The sequence below is a fragment of the Anabrus simplex genome, chromosome 14 (genome assembly GCF_040414725.1).
Source record: "Anabrus simplex isolate iqAnaSimp1 chromosome 14, ASM4041472v1, whole genome shotgun sequence".
In the NCBI taxonomy this organism is placed as follows: domain Eukaryota; kingdom Metazoa; phylum Arthropoda; class Insecta; order Orthoptera; family Tettigoniidae; genus Anabrus; species Anabrus simplex.
The window spans coordinates 36,969,084-36,989,282 of NC_090278.1; the positions used below are offsets into that span (position 1 = coordinate 36,969,084).

The window sequence follows — 20,199 nt, forward strand, 5'->3', positions numbered from 1 at the left end:
GTGCAGATTTTCTTGAAACTTTTAGGGTTATTTCAGCATTGTATGAGGAACATTTTGTATAGTTCCTTTTTTTTTATGATGCCTTTTTTGTGCAATTTCACTTTGTGTTTTCAAGATAAATTCAAACCAACAAAAAGTTTGATTTCTATAAAGGATTGTTAGTTTTAGTAATTTCATTGTTTGTATTTCTTTTTATCATGAAATAATGCTTCTGATCAAAATGGTGCATATATTGTTGGTTTCTGATAATATTTACTGATTGTATAAAATATTTTCAAAACCAAGTATACTTTCAGCATTAATGCCTGGCACTACAGAATACAGCATTGGCACTTGTAGGGTTAATTACTTGAGGACTTTATTTTTTAATTATGTGTTCAGTATTGTTAGTAATAAGACTGGCACATTGAAAGACTCATATATGAGGTTTCATACTGGATGTCATCATCCTATTTTATAAGTGACGCGTTATGCAGAAAGGGACCCAAAGTCAGCCTCATGAACGTCTTGGGAAACATATTTAAATCTTTGGATCAGTTTCATAATAATAATAATAATAATAATTTAAATTTAAATGACATTTTAGAAAATAAAAGTCCTTTATATGACCTAATCCCTTCTTTCATCGATTTGCTCGGAACTAAGAAAGCTGGATTCCGTGTAACTAAGATACCCCTCCCCTACATTTCCCTCGCTAGTGCATCTTCCCTGTCTCCTTCCTCCTCCCCTCACTCTCCCGATCAAGGTACACAGTTAAAACACTAGAAGTTCAATGGCTACCCACTAAATGGCTGCTTGAAAACCACCAGAAACCACTACCCACCCCCTTCACCTTCCTAACCTTTGTTGAGTTACAAAAATACCGCATTAATATGAAAATTGAGCAGAAACAGACATCTGGTATGGTTTCACAGTCCCACTTGTTGTAATGCTTCCCTTAGTAGTTCATATGGCAGTATTGTGTGTTTCTTCTCAGTCCTGTCAGAATCCACAACCTAAAGACAAATTTATCACTTTGCATCTCATTTATTTTTGGCTTTAGTTCTAATAATGTTCTACTGACTAAAAATAAGTCTGCATTCGACAATGGCAATACTAGGTGCAGCACTGCAAATGTTGCCAGTTCCTGAAATAGATTGGTATTGGTTGCATAGCAATATCTCATCACTTCACACCAGAAATTAACTGAGTGTATGGTTTGAGGCTACTTTAAAAAGGATATAATTTTCCAACTGATACATTCAACTTTGCGCTTGACGTCCAATTTACATGATACAAGAAGGGGAATCAACGACTGTATAACAACCTTAAGTGCATTTGACACTTGAACTAGTGACACCACTATAAAAAGAAGAATGATAAATGCACTGAAGCATTCCTTGCTTCCTTATTTTTAAAGGAATACCCTACATCAGAGCTCCACCTACAGTTCAGGCCTTGCCCGGCTTACTTTTTAATGGCATCACGACTGTCAAGGTTAACAACTTAAAAGTGAACTTATACATTATTACACTCTCTATCACACTGCATAAAACTTTAATTGAAAATCCACCAAAATATCCATTGACATATACATGAAAAATACTAGATTTCCCACTGCCCACCATGTGTTAAAATTTGCCCACCAATAAAGAGTACAAAAAGCCTAGATTTAGTGGAAAAACCATCATGTTGGCAACACTGGCTAAAAGCGGTCACACCCTCTGGGGGGCGTCAGCTGTGAGAAATGAAAAGGGGTTGAGTGTATTTTCTCTCTCTTCCTTTTTACACTTTAGTCCCTCATCATATTATCACTTTATTTTCTCGGCTTTTCTTCTTCTTCCTCTTCCAGACTCCCAAATACAATACTGCATTCTGCAACATTTTCAATGCAACCTTCATTTCAACCTTGAGGAGTCCCCTCTTCTATACAATTTAGATTAATTACACCTCAATTATCAGTTTGAATCGTCTGCAAGAATATTATGAACAATGGATCTGAAACAAGACCAATTTTACAAGGACGATTCTACCCGACAGATTTTTTAAAAAGTATAGCACGAACAAGTGAACTGTAAGTGTGTTTTTCTGTTTTCTAAAGACTTCTAATCAGTGTTTTTCATGCACTATTTTTTCTGATCTTAGTGGACATAAGTGCATGTTTGTTATTTATAGGAATCATAAGGGTATGACATCTCTTTACTGTCTGTACATGTCTAATTTTAATCTATGCTGAAAATAAGTGGCTGATGACGTCTCAAAGAGACAAAACTTGTCCTGCAAATATTTTTGACATTAATGTAATTTAATTGCTAATGTGAGTATATTATGTATTGAAAAGGTGGAAACCTCAAGTCTTTTTATTTTGAAGTATCTTACTGTCAATGAGGACCAACAATGAAGTTTTCAACATGTAATACATACTGCTTAGCCAAGCAACTCATCTCCTTGCTCCCAAGTCTTCCCGGCCCAAATGTTGTAACAGTTTTGTAACACTACTGGTTGTTGGAAATCACCCAGAACAAATCGTGCTGCTCCACTTTGGATCTTTTCCACTTTATGTATCAAGCAATCCTGGTGTGAGCTTCATACACTGGAATCTTACTCTAACTGGGGTCTTACACGAGACTTGTACACCGTATCCTTCACATCCTTACTACAATCCCTCTCTGTAACCTTTATTTATAATCCCATTTACCCCAATTTACCCCAATCACCAGCTTACCAGGGGAAGTGTTTGATTCTTTTCCAAAATCTGTACAGATATTCAAGAAAAGAATAAACAGCAACAGAGAAAATAAATTAAATGTTAAGAGGGCATTCGACCTGTGCAGGTTATTGTAAATAAAGAATTTTTATTTGATGAAACAACAGGGTGGTTTGAGTTGAAAGGTTCTTTTTCTTCTGGTGATTATTTAGTATATTACAGAATAATCCCTAATTTATGTGCTACTAAATAAGTTAATGCTACTAGTAAATTACAGAAATGTATTGCTTAGAGTGTCTGAGGAATTTGTACCTTTAGCTGTTGATTTGGAATATATCAAAAAGCCTACCAGATTTTTCACTCAAAATGATGACCTATCAAGGGAAATAATTCAGTACTGAGTAAGGTCACACTGCTTCACCAACAAAAGAGGTCCATGGTTTCCTGAGAAAAGTTACATATTGTTATACTGAAACCTACATTCATAGCCTCCTAAATAAGGTTGTATGCAGTCATACTGATATCCAGGTACATAGCCCTGAGAAGCTGCACTATGTAGCCAAAAGTCACCTCATTGGATATTCCTTTGCTCTAAGTGCACCTGCCTAGTATTTTGTGGCATGGTGAGCCGCTGCATCTGCCATGCCAATGTACAGCCACAGAAATTAGCGCAAGCTAGCCAACTCCAACCACACGCTCATCACCAATGAAGACCCACCCTCTCCCTACTCCCATCACCAGGTGGAGGACAGCCACTTTCGGATTGGTCAGCGCCCCCACTGCTACTATCTAGATCGTCCTGCTCGCTCATTGGAGGCATCCAGCATTATGGAACAATCTGGACGGCACGCGGAGAGTATTCGGTTTTGGGAAGACTCTGGGAGGCATGTCCCTCCTGGAAGCATCCAGATGGCTTCGGCCCAGGTATTTAAGCCAGGCACGACCTACGGGATTGAGTTAGTTGGTGTAGTTCAGCTGGTATAGTGAGACAAATGTGCAAACTCAGTAAGTTAGCGAAGGCTGCAGTCAGTGTGTTAGTGACAGCCTGGGTTGAGGTGTCAGTCTGTGGAGTATCTGTCTGTTGGAGCCGAGGACTCATTTCTGTGTGCCTATCGTCATGCATGAGAGTGTCCTGGACCAGCTGGTGGAAGAGGACGTGGCCCGTCCTGTGCAGTGTCGAGGACAACGCTGGGTGCCGACATGAGGCTGTGAGTGGAGTTCGGCGGACTGAGTGGACAACAGATACTGTCCCAAGGTGCAAGTCTGACGTGTGGACTGTGAACCATGACAGCGGTAACGAGCATGACTGAGTGGCTGAGTGAGTGTAGTGTCAATGATTGAAGACTGTGTGTCATTGTGGATAAAACATGAGAAACTAAGAGAGAGAGCAGGAACTGTGTAAGTGTGTGTCCTGTGTACTTGTGTAAGTTGTGAGCTCAGCAATCGTGTGTGTGTGTAAATGTGTAGTTTTAGTGTTTAGTTAATAAATCTTAGAAGAGGACACTACCAGGTTCTGTCTTATTTATTTACCCCACCAACATATTACAATATCATTAAAACACGTGACTAGCGCTATACATGTGATATTTGCTGTCAGAATGAGCCAGTGGAGAGCACTGTGAGAGTTTGAAAGGGGCATGACTGTAGAGGCCCATAAATTTGGGCATTCCATCAGAGAGATTTATCAGCAGTAAACAGTGTTTTGATCCACTGTGTTAGTGATGACATTGTCACATGGAGACATCAGGAGAACACCAGTCCCAACCAGTGCTCTGGTAGGCCGAAGAGGCTAACAGGTGTATGCATACATATTTGCTGGTTTTGTGGTAAAGAAAACACGTCATTTTCAAGGGAAATTCATTTTTTTGTTTATTCAAAATATATGAATACCATGCCAGAAAAACTGCTTGTCTTTTGTGGCAAACCATTTGTTGAGCCATTTTCCAGCGTCCATAAAATTGCTGAAGTGCTGCTCTGCGAGCGTATGCCCCATTGATGCGAAGAGGTGATAGTCAGAAGGCACCAGTTTGGGGCAGTACGATGGGTGGGGAAGGATGTTCCATCCAATCAATTTCAAGGTGTCTTTCACTGGTTTTGCTGTGTGAGACGGCGTACTGTCGTGTAACAAAATCACTTTGCCATGTCTTTTGGCCAATTCTGGTTGTCTTTTGATCAATGCATGATTTAAATTAATAATTTGTTGGCAGTAGCATTATGCAGTAATGGTTTTGCCGGGCTTCAAAAGTTCATAATACATAATACCACTACCAGAGCGTGCACTGTCTTTCATATTGAAATAACCACGTTTAAATTGTCTCACATTTTCTAACCAATGGAGCGTGTTCACCATATGTTTCTACCAACAAATGATGACTTTCCACAGTCTTTTCCTTTTGATTAAATAAGAAAAGCAATGAGTGCTGCAAATGTTCTTTTTCAGGCACAAACATGGACATGATCTCTGAATGATACAACAAAGACGCTAGTTTTTGGTGGACTCAACTTGTGTGTGTTGGTAGGTTAATGTCAGACGAACAAACTGACATATGTGTCAAATTCATATGCCAGGAAAATGCTGGGGCTGTACCTAAATTAAGGCCACAACTGCTTCCTTCCCACTCCTAGCCCTTTCCTATCCCATCGCCATAAGACCTATCTGTGACGGTGAGATGTTAAGCCATTTCTTAGTGAAACCAGAAAAACTTATGCATACACCTAGTAAGTAACCAGTGAATTCTGAAGCATGTTGTGTGCATCAATTGTCAGCCTTGTCAACAACTGCAGAGCTTGGTCATGACACTATTCACCACAAGGTGATAACACTTCATTTTCACAGGTGTGCTGCTCCTAGAAAGTCACTGATCACACGCACCAATTCTCAATGTCGTTTTAAGCGGTACAAACACCACCACCATTGTACTGTGGAGAAGTGGACGAAGGCATATTAGAGTGGTTTGGTACTCAGATAGACATGTGCGGACCTGATGGATACCCCGCAAATGACATTTACCCAGAGTGTGTTGCATTAACAGTGCAATTCGGTGAGGTACTGTAAATGTTTAGGGCTGTTTTTCCTAATCTGGGCTAGGACAATTAGTTTTAATCACAGGAATAATAAGACTCTGGCATAAACCTAGACATTTTAGACAACATCTTTAGGCAACATATTGGAATAGGCTTTTTAATGGTGAAAACATTTCATAGCAGACAACCTAGGGGTACCCGTACTACGAAAAACGTAAAATTAAGCAACGTCCTCAATTATGCCAAATGTTGATGGGCTAAAGGGCCCAAAAAGATTTCAAATTGTGAGCTTTGGATAGCTCTATCAAACTAAAAAACAAATTTTGAAAATCACTTCCGGCCTAAATACAGTTTCAGAAAAACAGCCTTAAATCGCTTTTCTTTACTCGTTTAAAAAAATTAAAATCCTAGCCAATGAACCTATTTACGTAATTCTTTCTGTAATATGTTCCTTGATTCAATACCCTTAGGTGTTTTTTGAATTTTTGAAAAATATCTTCACCGAATGTATTTATAAGGGCTTAAGTGAAACTCTGCATTGACTCACATTAGCGCTTGTAGTGATAGAAAAAGGCAAACTGCTAATCTAATCAACTGGATAATGATGATTAAGAAAAGGATTGTAATTTTTAGAAATAAATAAAGATTATATTCTCATTCTTTATTTTATTTACCTAAAATTCGTAGCTCATATCGCTAGGATGTTTTCAGCATTGAGTTGCTTGCTTGAAGGGCTAGAACTGTCGATTTTTTTTATTACACCAGAACAATAAAGCTTCTGTCAATAAAGCAAAGTCAATTGCACTGTGGTTTGAAGAAAATCAGGTTGACCTGCTTCATTAGCTCACTCAAAAGCCCTGACTTAAACCCAATAGAACATCTTTGGAATGAGTACAATAGTCTGTTACTGAGCGAGTGGCTGTGTGATTTGGGTCAAATAGCCGTCAACTTGCAATCGGGATATGATGGCTTCAAACTTCACTGTCAGCAACCCTGAAGATGCCTTTTGTGGTTTCTCATTTTCACATCAGGCAAATGCTGGGGCTGTACCTTAATTAAGGTCATGGTTACATCCTTCCCATTCCAATCCCATCATTGTCATAAGACCTATCAGTATCGAGCAAGTTGGCCGTGCGGTTAAGGGCGTGCAGCTGTAAGCTTGCATCCGGGAGATAGTGGGTTCAAACCCCACTGTCGGCAGCCCTGAAGATGGTCTTCCGTGGTTTCCCATTTTCACACCAGGCAAATGGTGGGGCTGTACCTTAATTAAGGCCACAGCCGCTTCCTTTCCACTCCTATGCCTTTCCTATCCCAAATTCTAAAAACGACCTATCAGTGTTGATGTGACGTAAAGCAAATCATATAAAAATTTATTTTAAAAAAATAGTCTGTTGTGTGCTAGACAAACTTGACCAACAAACACCCATTAACTATTCACAATGTCAGTGGAAGAAAGGAAAACATTCTGCCACAAGCTTACCGTAAGTTAGCGTCTACCCCAAAGCGTAAATGCTGCAATAATATCAAAGAAAACCAACAAGAATGGGTCTAGTGACTTTTGGCTACACAGAGAATGTAGTTCCTTAAATTCCATCTTCTCAAATTATAACACAACAGGCAAGATGCAAATTATTTGTTTAATTGCAAATTAAAAACAAATATTTTAATTTTTTTTAAAGCATAAAAGTTATTTATATACAAACAGTGAAATGTGAAGAGTATATATAGGGATTTTATAGAAAATTTAAATTGAATAAACACCACAACTATTATATTGTTACAAACTACAATGGGAAAAATTTTATCTCAGATCTACTATCATGTAGAGATGAAAGAATAATTTTAGAATGCTTTTATACCAATCATAGTAAGTTTCAACATTATAAACTAAGACATCTAGCTATTCTAGGACATACATTGATCAAAATGTTATTACTAATATACAGAGGAATAAAAAAAAAGAGCTTTCACTTGATGACACAAAGTAATTAGCAAGGTACCTGGGTGCCAATGATGACTGGCAGAAGAGCTGTTCTGAATCTTGCCAAGAGATTAACTCAATGAAAATACTAACAGAACTTCTCAAAGACACTGAGCAACTAAAAGAAAATTTCTATTTCACATTGAGTTCAAGACATTGAATCCTACAAAGTAACATTCTATGCCAAGTTATCACGCATAGCATCAATAAACCATTTATGTTACCTGCCAAATGAAATAATTTAAAATGCAATGTTCTTCCAGTTAAATAAAGTCACAAAAACATGAATTCACCTTAATAATAATAATAATAATAATAATAATAATAATAATAATAATAATAATAATAATAATAATAATAATAATAATAATTGTTTTTTATGTCCCTTCAACTACTATTGGTTGTGAGAGAGATCAGTGTGTCAGAATTCTACACTGAAAAGAGACCCTCTGACCTGCTAGGAAACCTCCTGACATAGATCTCCTATATTTAAACACTCTCAGAAGCTAACTAACTGCAACAAGATTCAATCTTGCAGAGCTGAGCACAGGAGGCAAGTGCCTAATGAATTATGCTACAAATCATGACTACACAACCTATCAGAATTTGAATTATTTAGGTTTGTGCCTTGATCCCATGGCATTGCTAGCACTTACTCATAGATGCAAAATAGGTAAATACTTGTACATATTTATTTATCATCTGTCTGAAATTATAGGTGACCACATGGATCAAAAGTACTACAACAAATTTACACTGCTGGAAAAATATAAGGGTGGATCAAATATAAACAGGAATTATTCTTTTTGATTTATTGCATCAACCAAAAAAAAAAAAAAAAAAAACCCCACATATATAGAGATCACTTTTCTACATAGTGTCCTGCCTTCGATACACATTTTTCTCCGTCGAATTGGTAAGTTTTGATACCATCCTGATAGAAAGAAGAGGGATGTGTGCAGAGCCAGTTGCACACAAACTCTTCTACACTTGCATTATCAATGAACCGCTGTACTCTTAGGTCTTGTCTGACTGGTCCAAACAAATGGTAGTCATAGGGCAATGAATCTGGACAGTACAGAGGGTGTTCCAGAGGTGTCCAGTAAATTTCTTCCAATTTTTCCCGCATTAAAGTGGCAGTATGCGGCCTTGCATTGTCATGGTGAAGAATGATGTTTCAGGTTGGTTGCCGACAACACTTGTTGCGATACACAGCTTTTCCTTCATCCAAAAGGCAACAGTAATAGGCTGCATTAACTGTCCTTTGTTCCTGAAGAAAATCCACCAGCAAAACACCCGCGGAGTCCCAGAAAACGGTTGCAGGCACATTTCCAGCAGGTGGGCGTGTTTTGACCTTGACTGGACCTGCTTCGTCTCTTCGCCGCCACTCCATGCTTGCTTGCTTTGACTGGGGTGTAATGACACATCCAAGTTTCATCACAAGTCACAATATGATGTAAGAAATCCTCTTCTTCCTCCTCGTAGCAATGTGGGAGTCTCTGATAAACTTTCTGGCATAAAGTTTTTTGTTCCTGGTTGAGGAGACAAAGAGCCACCTGGCAGACAATTTTCTGAAATGGAGTTCATCTCAGATGATGGATTGAACACTTCCACAACATATTCCTATGACTAAAACAATCTGCAAAATTTTTATTCACCAATAAAGTCATGAATGGCAAAAATGTTGTCTACAGTGATGCTTGTCCGCAGTCTCGTTTCACAAGGTTCATTTTCCACAGCTTCTCTTCCTGCCACAAATTTTTTAGCCCACTCGTATACTCGAGTCTGCGAAAGTGTTTCGTCCCCAACTGTGCGCGGAGCCGTCTCAAAATTTCGGAAGGTTTGGTGCCCTCTTTTGTAAGAAATTTGATAATGATACATTGCACCTCTTGCTCACTCATGGTGTACTGAAGGAGCCCAGCTCTCTCCAACGTCATTTGTGCACGCAATCCCCTTCTCCAGACACCCCCACCAACATCCTGGCAAAACCCCGCCTCAGAATTATTACTAACAGCAGCGGTCCATTCAAATTCCTGTTTATATTTGATCTGCCTTCGTAAATTGCAACACCATAAACAGTGGAATGTGGGTTCAATAGCTGCATGCTTGAGGACTGTAGTTAAAGTGATGAATGTTTCAAGGACGTTGGCCAACACTTCCTTGTGCCAGACAGTATTTTGGATCATGTGTGCAGGGAAGGTTGAATGTTGATTACATGCGCAACAGTCAAGTTTTCAAGATGATTACATGCCTCAGTTGTGCAATTATTGCCATTTAAGAGGGGTCACACTGTAGGATTTCATAAAAAGCTATTTAAAATAGGATGCTGGAAAGTTCTGCCGTACTAATACACTTTATGTTAATCCGTCTTATTTATTCATTAAAAACATCATACATGTTTCAAGAAAAAAACTTTCTCTTCCTCAGCGATGACATAAATACTAGGATTTCGCGAGGCAAAATAAACATATTGATGGATTGCTGCACATGGTGGTCATGATGCATCTGTAGTTTGGCAATATTATGGTATTATCAGTGGTCAGCTTAACAGCCCCACACCTGTAGACCAGGTTTGTACTGCAGACGCACATCAAGGTCGGTTTATGGTTTGGGCATCACTGGCAGACTGTACTGCATCTGCAGGAGAGATCTGACACCAAGGGTGTGCATACATACAATTGTGAACCATCTGCTTGTAGCAGGACTACGAACTTGTATGCTTTTCTTTCGACCTGTCTTCTTCTTCTTTGAACACCACTGTATTGGGCAGGGATTGCCTGGAGAATGGAATGGTGCTCAGTTATGTTTAGCCATGAGAACAGGTTCTGCCATCAAGCAAGTGACCTGGTGAGCATTATTTTCCAGAGTGTATTTGCCCCCCGACATATTGGGAACAGAGTGTGAGGCGCAATAAGCTGCAATTCCTTTCAGAGTTGGTGTCTCTGCAGGATCCATTAAATAGTATCCGCAACATCCAGGATTTTGTTTGAACCATAATAATAATGTTATTTGCTTTACGTCCGACTAACTACTTTTACGGTTTTCGGAGACGCCACCTCTCTTCCATGGAACGTGTTTGGGGCACGATTGGATAATGTCTGACCCAGTCCATACAGCAAGCTACTGACCTTGCAGAATTTCAACAACAGGTGGAATAGGCTTCGGAAACTATACCGTAGGATGATATTCATCAGCTGTATAACTGTCTACACACGAGAATACAAGCATGTGTGGATACTGATGTGATGCTAAGTACCTTGAGTACTTGGCATCTATTGCTTGGTTTGGTCTGTATTGTTGGTCATGTAATCTCATCAAACTATATTACCTCTAGGTGGAATCATTAATAAACTGACAAACAGATTCATACTGTTGCAATTTTTTTCCTGACAGTGTATAAATCATTGAAAGGAACACATGCTAGGGTATACACAATGACAGGTCAGTTTGGGATGAAGAAGAGAGAGAAATAAAACTCAAAAGGATAAGAACAATCTCCATATCTTCAAATAGAATGGTTTTAATTCTTCTACACTTATTTTTTCTCACTCCCAAAGCGGGCTCATTTCTGCTTTCCAGCTTCATCAGGAGAAGAAGTTTCAATACACATTGAGGGGTCATCTTGACAATTCAATTTGTCCAGTTCTTTTCATGTTTCTCTTCTTTCTCCTCAATGGTGCCTCAATTTTAACCTCTATTTCTCAACAGACTTCTTCTTCTTCTTCTGCTTAGTCATTTCTGCCTACTGAGGACCATGGGGCTCATATTTTCTTGTCACTTGGGCCATCTGTTTTTTTCTCTTCTAATACTCCTTCTCCTTCATTTTATGGCTGTGAGCCAGATTTCTTTCCTCCATCCACATACAGTAAGTCTGCAGGTCCCTGTGTTCTTCCTACTATTAAGTGACACTGGAAAAATTCCCCGCTGGATGGCTTGCCGAAACTGTGGGCGGTCATGCCTTTCAATTCTTTATGCACAGATGAATTATCACCTTCTGTACTGCCTTGCAATCTTGGGATTTGTAAACTGAAATTACATCTCTCATCCAATTATTCATTTATCATTCTAATCAAATTTCCTATCATATTAATCACATATATCTACATTTGTTAACCAAATTATTTTCTTCTTTACATTAATTGTCTTCTCTGGATATTTAACTGGTTGCTGTCCTCTGCTCTGAATTTAGATTAGTAGAGCCGAACGTCCATATAACAACATTTTTGTCCCATCAGCGTTACTGTTATATTGAGCCAATGGAGGCAGACTTCTTTTCCCCAACCACCAATTTGAAGACAATGTCAGATCTATCCTTGCAGCATTGTAGCTACTGCTATGGCTTAATGAAGGGCTTTTTTGAGATCAGTTGATCTCCTACACAAACATTTTGGACTTTCATTTCCTTACACTATTTGTATCATATGAAACTGCCATCCTCAATTGCTTTTGCATAGAATCTAATTTTCTGCTCATACTATTTTCCTCAACTTCCTTTTCTTTCATTAGTTTAAGAAATGTCGCCAATGTAGATTGTGAAAACATGAACTTTTTTGTAACTGCTCACTGTTTCATTTTATCATCCAAATCTTCAAATGAACCTAATTTTGTTTCCAAACTTAGTCACTTATGTAGAATAGAGGGCATACCTATGTTACAGTCTTGCACTAGAAAATAACTGGGAAGGCTGGCTATTTTTAAAGATTGTGCAATTCACTTTACCAGATCATACAATTTTCCATCCTCGAGTAATTCATTAGCCATACCTGCTCCAGAGTGTAGGGACCAGCTTATTGCTTTCTGAGAACCATTATAAGGCGATGTTACATACAATTACAACAGAGAGTTTCTGAAATTGCTTCATGGGTGTAATGAGTTATGGCTAAATTTGATGGGACCACACAGAAATATTACTTAATGCAGATTTATCGTTCAACTGTACTGAACTTTGTTACTCAAGGGTTTGACTGTAATTCATATGCTACAGGTGGTCTCAACACTTGAGCATTTTCAAACATAAAACTGCATCATAAGAATCACCATGCTATGCCATAGGATAGAAAACTTTAATTTTAGTCAGAAATATCAATGCCTATCAGATTACCTATCAACTAGATTTCAACAATTTGATTCCTTATCCTAAATACAACATTACAAACTGCAAACTATTCCAAAGAATTTGTGTTCTATTAAAATATAAATGACTTAAAGCACACTTTCAATGTTTAAAGGTTTCTGTAATATATTTATACCTCCACCTTACCATTGACTTGTCTTTTAAACACAGGCTATCCTAAAAATGTTGCCATACCTTAACTCCTAAAGATTGTTTACAAAAGTTAATCAATCCTAATACCAGTAACACTAAAGATAAGTTTAAAATGAAAAACTGAGCAAAATTCTACCAATTACCAGAGTCCAAACGAACACAGAGACATCTCAGACAGATAAAATAATGAAGATTTGCTTTTAAACAAAATTATTGAAGGTAGGAGAAAAGTTTGGGAATAATAAAAAGTACATTAATTCAGATTAAACACAGTGTGCTATCCAAGAATACTGAAAGACAGGAAACAAGAAAAAGAAGTTTGATCAGGTCAGAGAAAGAATCAACATTGTTGGAGAAAGAAGCATGTAAGTTATCAGTGAGTTTCTTCCCTGTATACTTTTGCAATCTTCTCTTTATTCCTTGTTACTGTGGAAGAAGAAGGCATTGTATATACAATATTTGAGTTGATTCTTTCAAGTACCTTAGTACTTTTACTGCATAAATAACATTAGAAATGTATCTGATCAAAGTAATAAAAAATTTAAATACAGGAAGAAATCTCTCGTCCATCTCTAGGTACTCACAAACACCACCTGCATTCCGTCGAAGAACAGACACAACACTTCATATAATAGTATAGATGTGTTTAAGGGCATGCAGTTGCAGCTAGTAGTAGTATTTCAATTTCCAACTATATTATGTGCCTATCTACTCCAGCATTTATTTGAAATAATATGGTACTTATGTTGTTCCTTTCTACAAATCTTGAGCTAAACTTCAAATTATGTAAATTTTGAAAAACTCAAATAAATTGCTATATTTAATTGTTTTATTACCAAAAACCAACCTCAAGTCTTCAGAGGTTCCTGAATAAAATCTAGTAACAATAGCAGATTTACATTTATACTACACAATAAAGCAGTAAATGTACCGGTAAGTCAAGGTTTCAATTTTGTAGAGACAGTCAAATAATTCAATCAAATTCATAACTTACAGAGTGAATAAATGTAAGTAATAATTATTGATACAAAATTAGTGTTGCAAAAGTACCGTTTCGTCCACAAAAATTATTGCCATAAATGTTTTCATTATACCAAAAATGTATCAACATTTTATGAATGAAAAATTGTTCTGAAAGTAATTTTGCAAAATGCTACAAATCTTGAGTTTTGTACCGTACTTTAAAAAATATTACAGTAATTCACTATGGCATGCAAAATTTGGTTTAATTCTTAGGTGTCATGACAATTTCACTGAAAAGATTTGGATATTTCAAATGTCTCTTATCTTCACAAAAGAAATACATAAGAAATCATTTTAGACAAAAATAAAAGAACATGTTTAGAGAAATTTAGAAAATTCTATAAATATTCAATATGTATTTTGAAGAATTTCTCTTGTTGCAGCATTTCTAAATCACAATTACAAATTTATGATGGTCCTAGCAGGTGACCTTTCCTCTCATGTCAGTTTAAGGTAAATTTTGCTTTAAAATATGAAGTTTGGCAGATAAATCAAAGGAACAACAGAAATGTACCAATAAATACAGAATATGCAGCTTTCATAATGTGCCTAAAATATGGTGTTTTCTAATTGCAGTACTAACTAATTTTGCGTTATGCCCTTCCTACATGAAGGAATGATTGTAGCGAGGTGAGAAGGTATGGTGACTAAGCCAAGATAAAGTCAGTGATATGCTGAGAGAAATAAGTTTTGAACATGTTTCTTTAGAGTTAGTGAATGCTTACAAGGCTTACCATACAAAGTTAAAACTGTGAAGGCATACACAGAAACTTAATATTAATTTTATAAGGCATATTTTCTGGTACGTGGTAGATGTGCTATTTACCAACTGATGAGCCAAAATTAGCACAATGGGTCAAAACACTGGCAACCAGGACTGAGTTAGCTCGAAAATTCATACTGTCCAATAATGGACCAACTATATTGGTATCATAAATTTACTCATTCGGGACAAATATTTCAGGTTCCCTATAGGAATCAACATCTATATCATCTGATGGCCAGGCAGGCATGAATTTTTGAAAATGAGACAAAGTCTCCCATAGTGCATTGGCACTGCTGGTGGCTCCAAGCCGGCCCACAAGTGGCCACAGCACTACACTCTAACCGGCCAGCCGAGCAGAGGAGGGGTGGCCATGGCTCTACCATGGCTCTACGCCTCTGCATTTGGGAAACGGGACAAGGCTGGCCCCAACCGTCTGCTGTCCTGAGAATGATTTTCCGTGGTTTTCCATTCTCCTGTAGTAAGGTGAATGCCGGGACAGTTCCTAGTACAGGCCATGGCCGCCAACACCCTCACCTTCTCCGAGCATCTCCTTCACCGTAACAAATCTCCCAACCTGAGAGACAGCATCACCATCTAAGTGGCCCGCTCCCCCTTCAGGGGGGGAATGAGAACATTTTAGTAGTAGTAGCCTTCACGGTACGCACTAGCCGTGCATCTTGGTAGGCGTGCAATTTACAATCTGATGAACCCAACTTAGCAAAACATTGGCAACCGAGAATGAGTTAGCTGGAAAATGTGTAATGTCCAATAACAGACCAACTATACTGGTATTATGGTGGGTGTATCAATGTCAAAAAGGTGTATCTGGTAAACCTCTTGTTAGAAGACTTACATACTGTACTTACATAACAAGTAAATTCTAGAGGGATGAGTGCAAGTTCCTGGTGCCCTTAAACTAGATGAAGTGGGGAATAACCCTGACAGGAAGTCCAGTAGGCACGGAGGCTGCGAGGGAGCCAGCACATAAAAAGGTACTTATTAATGTTGGGTGAAATTCTGAAATTTAGAGAATGAAATGAAAATCTGGACAAACAAACATGATACAACTCTGCGAGTAAAGGCGGTAGCTTGTTGGGGATAGGAATGCATGTGGCAGGCTCAGCACTCAGAGACAGAAGAAGTAGTGAACCTAATTAGTGATGTGAAATATAGTATGGTAGGTAAGGTTACCAATGTCCTCATCTAAGTCATACAAGAAAATTAATTTGGGATAAAAAGTGTTTTTTGCTTTTGTAATATTGACAGCTCCAAAAGCTGTGCTAATCTTTACTAATGATGCATGGAATGATTGTATTTAACAAACATTTTACAAGTTTTTTTGGCAAGTGGTTGAACTTCCCTGTCACGTAGGTAAAATTCTTTGCCTGTCTTGTTCTGTTCTATGCATTCATATTATTTTGAAAAGAATGCTGCTAAACCAAACTTCTGCCAAACTGATCACAATTAGGAAAGAAACATCTCATGAGACGTGTTGCATTTTCAAGGAGATGTTAAACAAATGACTGTACTAAATTACTAAAATAAATGATGGGGCAATAAAAGATCCTGAAGAAATGTTGCCTCATTATCAGTTTGCTTAATACAAATTCAATATGTGTTTAAGATCTGAACATAATAAACCTACAACATATAAAATTAAATGCCTTCTGAGTTCATATGCTCATCAGCATTTAGCATGTTCCTTACATAAGCTATTTCTTTCAACATATCACAAAATTTTGTCATATCACTACACTTGAATTATGAATTAGCTTGTATTTATCTACTGCGATCTACTTATTACCAACAGCACTGCTAAGCTGCCAACATCCACTGCATGATCCAATTCTTTACCTTCATTAGTGAAAATCCAACGAAACAAACAAAAATAGTAATTAAAGATTATTCATCAAAGCCAATAAAATCATTCTTTGCTTCTGGAATGAAATTTCTGATGATGATGGTTATGATGATGATTGCTGTTTAAAGCGGCCTAACATCTGGGTCATCGGCTCCTAATGGTATGAGATGAAACAAAATGTAATGAAAATTAACATTTTAAAATTTACCCACTGACTCGAATTTAAATGATGATGATAAAACTATTACAAATTTAGAATAATCAGTGGATCTAATTTGCAATGCCTTATTTTCTCATAAAATTTATTTGAAAGTAGATTAAAATGAAATTAGGCATGGCCTTTTATGTGAAATCATATATTTTATTTAAATTAAAAATGTAAAAAACACATTAAAAAATACAAGAAGACAGACTAAAATAAAGTCAATAAAATAAAAACATAACTAACATTAAAATATAAATTAAAAACCAATAGAAAATTCGCTTTTAAACATGGTCTACTGCCTGCTCGTCATCTTGTAGAATGAGGGACATGGTCAGGTTACTGGTGCAAGCACACCCTTTTCCCTTCAGTAAGTAGGAGTGCATTGCTATACTGTGACCGATCCAAAGATGACATAATACCACTCTCCGAGAAACCTGAAGGGAAGTCTTCCGTAGTTGCTTTAATCGTTCTCATCTTGTCATATGTCGTTTATAAATTTATTACTCAAAATTAGTTTCAGCAGACTGAAGAACCTAACAATTATAAAATTTAAAAAATAATATAATTCAGATAACTCCCTTTTTAGCCCTTTAAAGAAAATCCACAGCTGTTTCCAGTTATTTGACCAGATCAGGAATGGAACGAATGAAGTCCCCCGCCTAGCGGCAAGGATAGGAAATGCCGCACTCTTCTGGGGCGATGGTTAATGACTTACAAATGAAATTAAATGATTTTGGAGTGTGTTGCTGGAATGAAAAGGTGACAGGGAAAACCTCAGACAAAAACCTGTCCCACCTCCACTTTGTCCAGCATAAATCTCACATGGAGTGACCAGGATTTGAATCACGGAACCCAGTGGTGAAAGGCCGGCGTGCTGCCATCTGAGCCACGGAGGCTTCTAGCATTTTTAAGAAAAATAAAATTAATATATAGTGTGATTATTACAAGTAAGGAGGAGAAACAATTACTCCTTTGTACATATAAGGTTTCAAATATAAGATATCTCTCTGAATGTATAATCAAAATATTTAGAAAATTCAAAGTACGATCAAATTACAATGCTTACCCCAAGTTATATATGAAAAGTAAATGGAATACAGTGTTTTTAAAATATAACTCATATCGCTTTAATTAGACTGGATCATGCCGTGGTCTGTACTTAAAAAATGTGTCAAAATTTACTTCTACTTGCGATAATCTATGCTAATATCTACCGTACTCTAGGCTATCCTACTACTGATTCAGTTCACAAGTTCACTTACGGAATGATGTTCGGTGATGTGTGTTCCAAGTTCCTCTTACCTTTAGAAGGGCACGTCTTTTTAAACCGTTTGTGTATCGTATTCATTCATTATGAAATAAGAGATATTAAAATAGGAATAATACATCAAAAGTACAAAGATATAATTTTAAAGAATTAATTTCTAGATTATCCTACATATTTATTGCAATACAACTGCATGCCCTTCAATAAAAGAAAAAAAAAGTGCTTTATTTGTCAGCAATTTAATGTTAATTTCTCAAACTAATCGACTACTAGTAATATAAAATATCAATGCTCTCAAATGCTAATAAATATAGGCAATTAGAGGGCACATTCACAGATAATAATAATAATAATAATCATTATCATCATAATAGAGTTTATGGTCATAAAGCAAATTTTTCATTAGAATCAACCTAGAAAGAAAGAAGAATTAATGAAAATAACTGAAAAATCAAGTTACATTATAGAAAACAGCCACTACAAATTGCCACTACTCACAGTCTATAATAAGGGAAAAATTATCAATAAAGAACACAGAAAAAATCAAATAAAAATATAAAGATGTAAAGAAAGGTATGTAGAAGAAAGTATATTGTACTGAATTGTCTGAAAGCCAGGAGAAGGCAAAAATGTCAAAGAAAATGTTTTCTTGTAACATTCCTTCTACAAACTCCTCTATCCATAACACTCTCTGAATATTTTTTTCTGGAACATGTCAGTCACATAATACACAGCATAGACAATATAAATATTCCCTTTGTAAACAGTTCAATATAAATCATGACATACCCAAAACCTCAAAAAAGAAATACATAAAATAATAAAGTTTTCAAATATTTCTTATCACAAATGAAATAGGAAATATTACATTCAAGCTTCATATCTTAAGAAAACACAGAAATACTATAGTTTTTAATAGCTATGCATAATGTTTGTGTATGTTTAAATATTCCTTTATCTGACAAGCAGAGGCATCAAATCCATACCTTTCAAGGAGGTCCAATATAGCATGTTGTAACACGTATCCTTTAAACTAGGCCTAGATAATTTACTAAGAAATACATTGAGAAATTTTAGATCTCAAGGAATCTTGATAAGAAACCCCTTTTTTCCTTTTTATTTATGGTGGAAGTGGTTTTCAGGTTTTGACTTAATTTACGGCTGTGAAGTTTTTCAGCCTGTCAGAACTCATGTAAGGTAGTTCTAGCTGAACCCGTAAGGAAAGAGGAAGCATAGGAGGACATTATCATTAAGATAGACAAGATAATATTTTGGGATTTTTCCGTGTCAAAAATAAGATCTTATCTCAAGAAGTATCGTCACTTACCACATGGAAGTCTAGCGCATAGTGACGTGGTAGTGGTGGTGGTGATGATGATTTTTGTTTTAAGAGGAAGTGCACCTAGGTATTCATCCTCTCTGAACAAATTAAATGGAGTCAAAAACTAAGATAAAATACATTTATTTACATGGAGGAATTTGAAAAAAAATTAATTATTGAGCCAAACAAGGTAAAAACGCATTAAAAGGGAACTAAGTTTCCTGAGTAACAGAACACTTGAGATTTATATGCCCTTGATTAATCCATTCTCACACATAAACCAAATGACGAGACAGCCAGTACGAGTTGTATTGTCCACTGCAGGCCGAGGTTCTGTCTTAGACCAGAAAGATCGGTGTGCTCTGTGACGATGTGGGCGATGGTAAAGTTGGCACCACAAGAACACACTCTTCAAGAGGTAAAAGTGCACTGATCTTCCACGACCTATCCTTGGCCTACACAAAACTACGGCCTCACTCCGTGAAGGTGGGAAATAGGATCGCCACATGGAAGTTATCTTCTTGATCGCTCTCACCTTGTTGGGAGTTTGGATAGCTAGCTATTCAGATTCCCAGGATGTCAAGATGCACAGTAAGGCATCTGATGACAGACGAAAATATCACTTACAATAGACCAACGGTGAAGTGTTTTCAAGTTCAAACCGTCATAACCATCATTGTTAGAGAAACCTTTGCCATGAACAGGTGAGTTTTCTCTTCTGAAGATTCAAAGCAAAGTCTCCGTGAAATGTAAAGAATGTCCCTTTGTTTACTTTGACATAGCAAAATCCCAAAAGATT

General features: G+C 37.0%; 1 protein-coding gene across 1 annotated transcript in view; it reads right to left on the reverse strand.

The window, feature by feature from the left end:
- Rim (Rab3 interacting molecule) overlaps nt 1-20,199 on the reverse strand; it is a 738,199-nt gene that overhangs the window by 153,825 nt on the left and 564,175 nt on the right. The gene's annotated exons all lie outside the window — the stretch shown is intronic.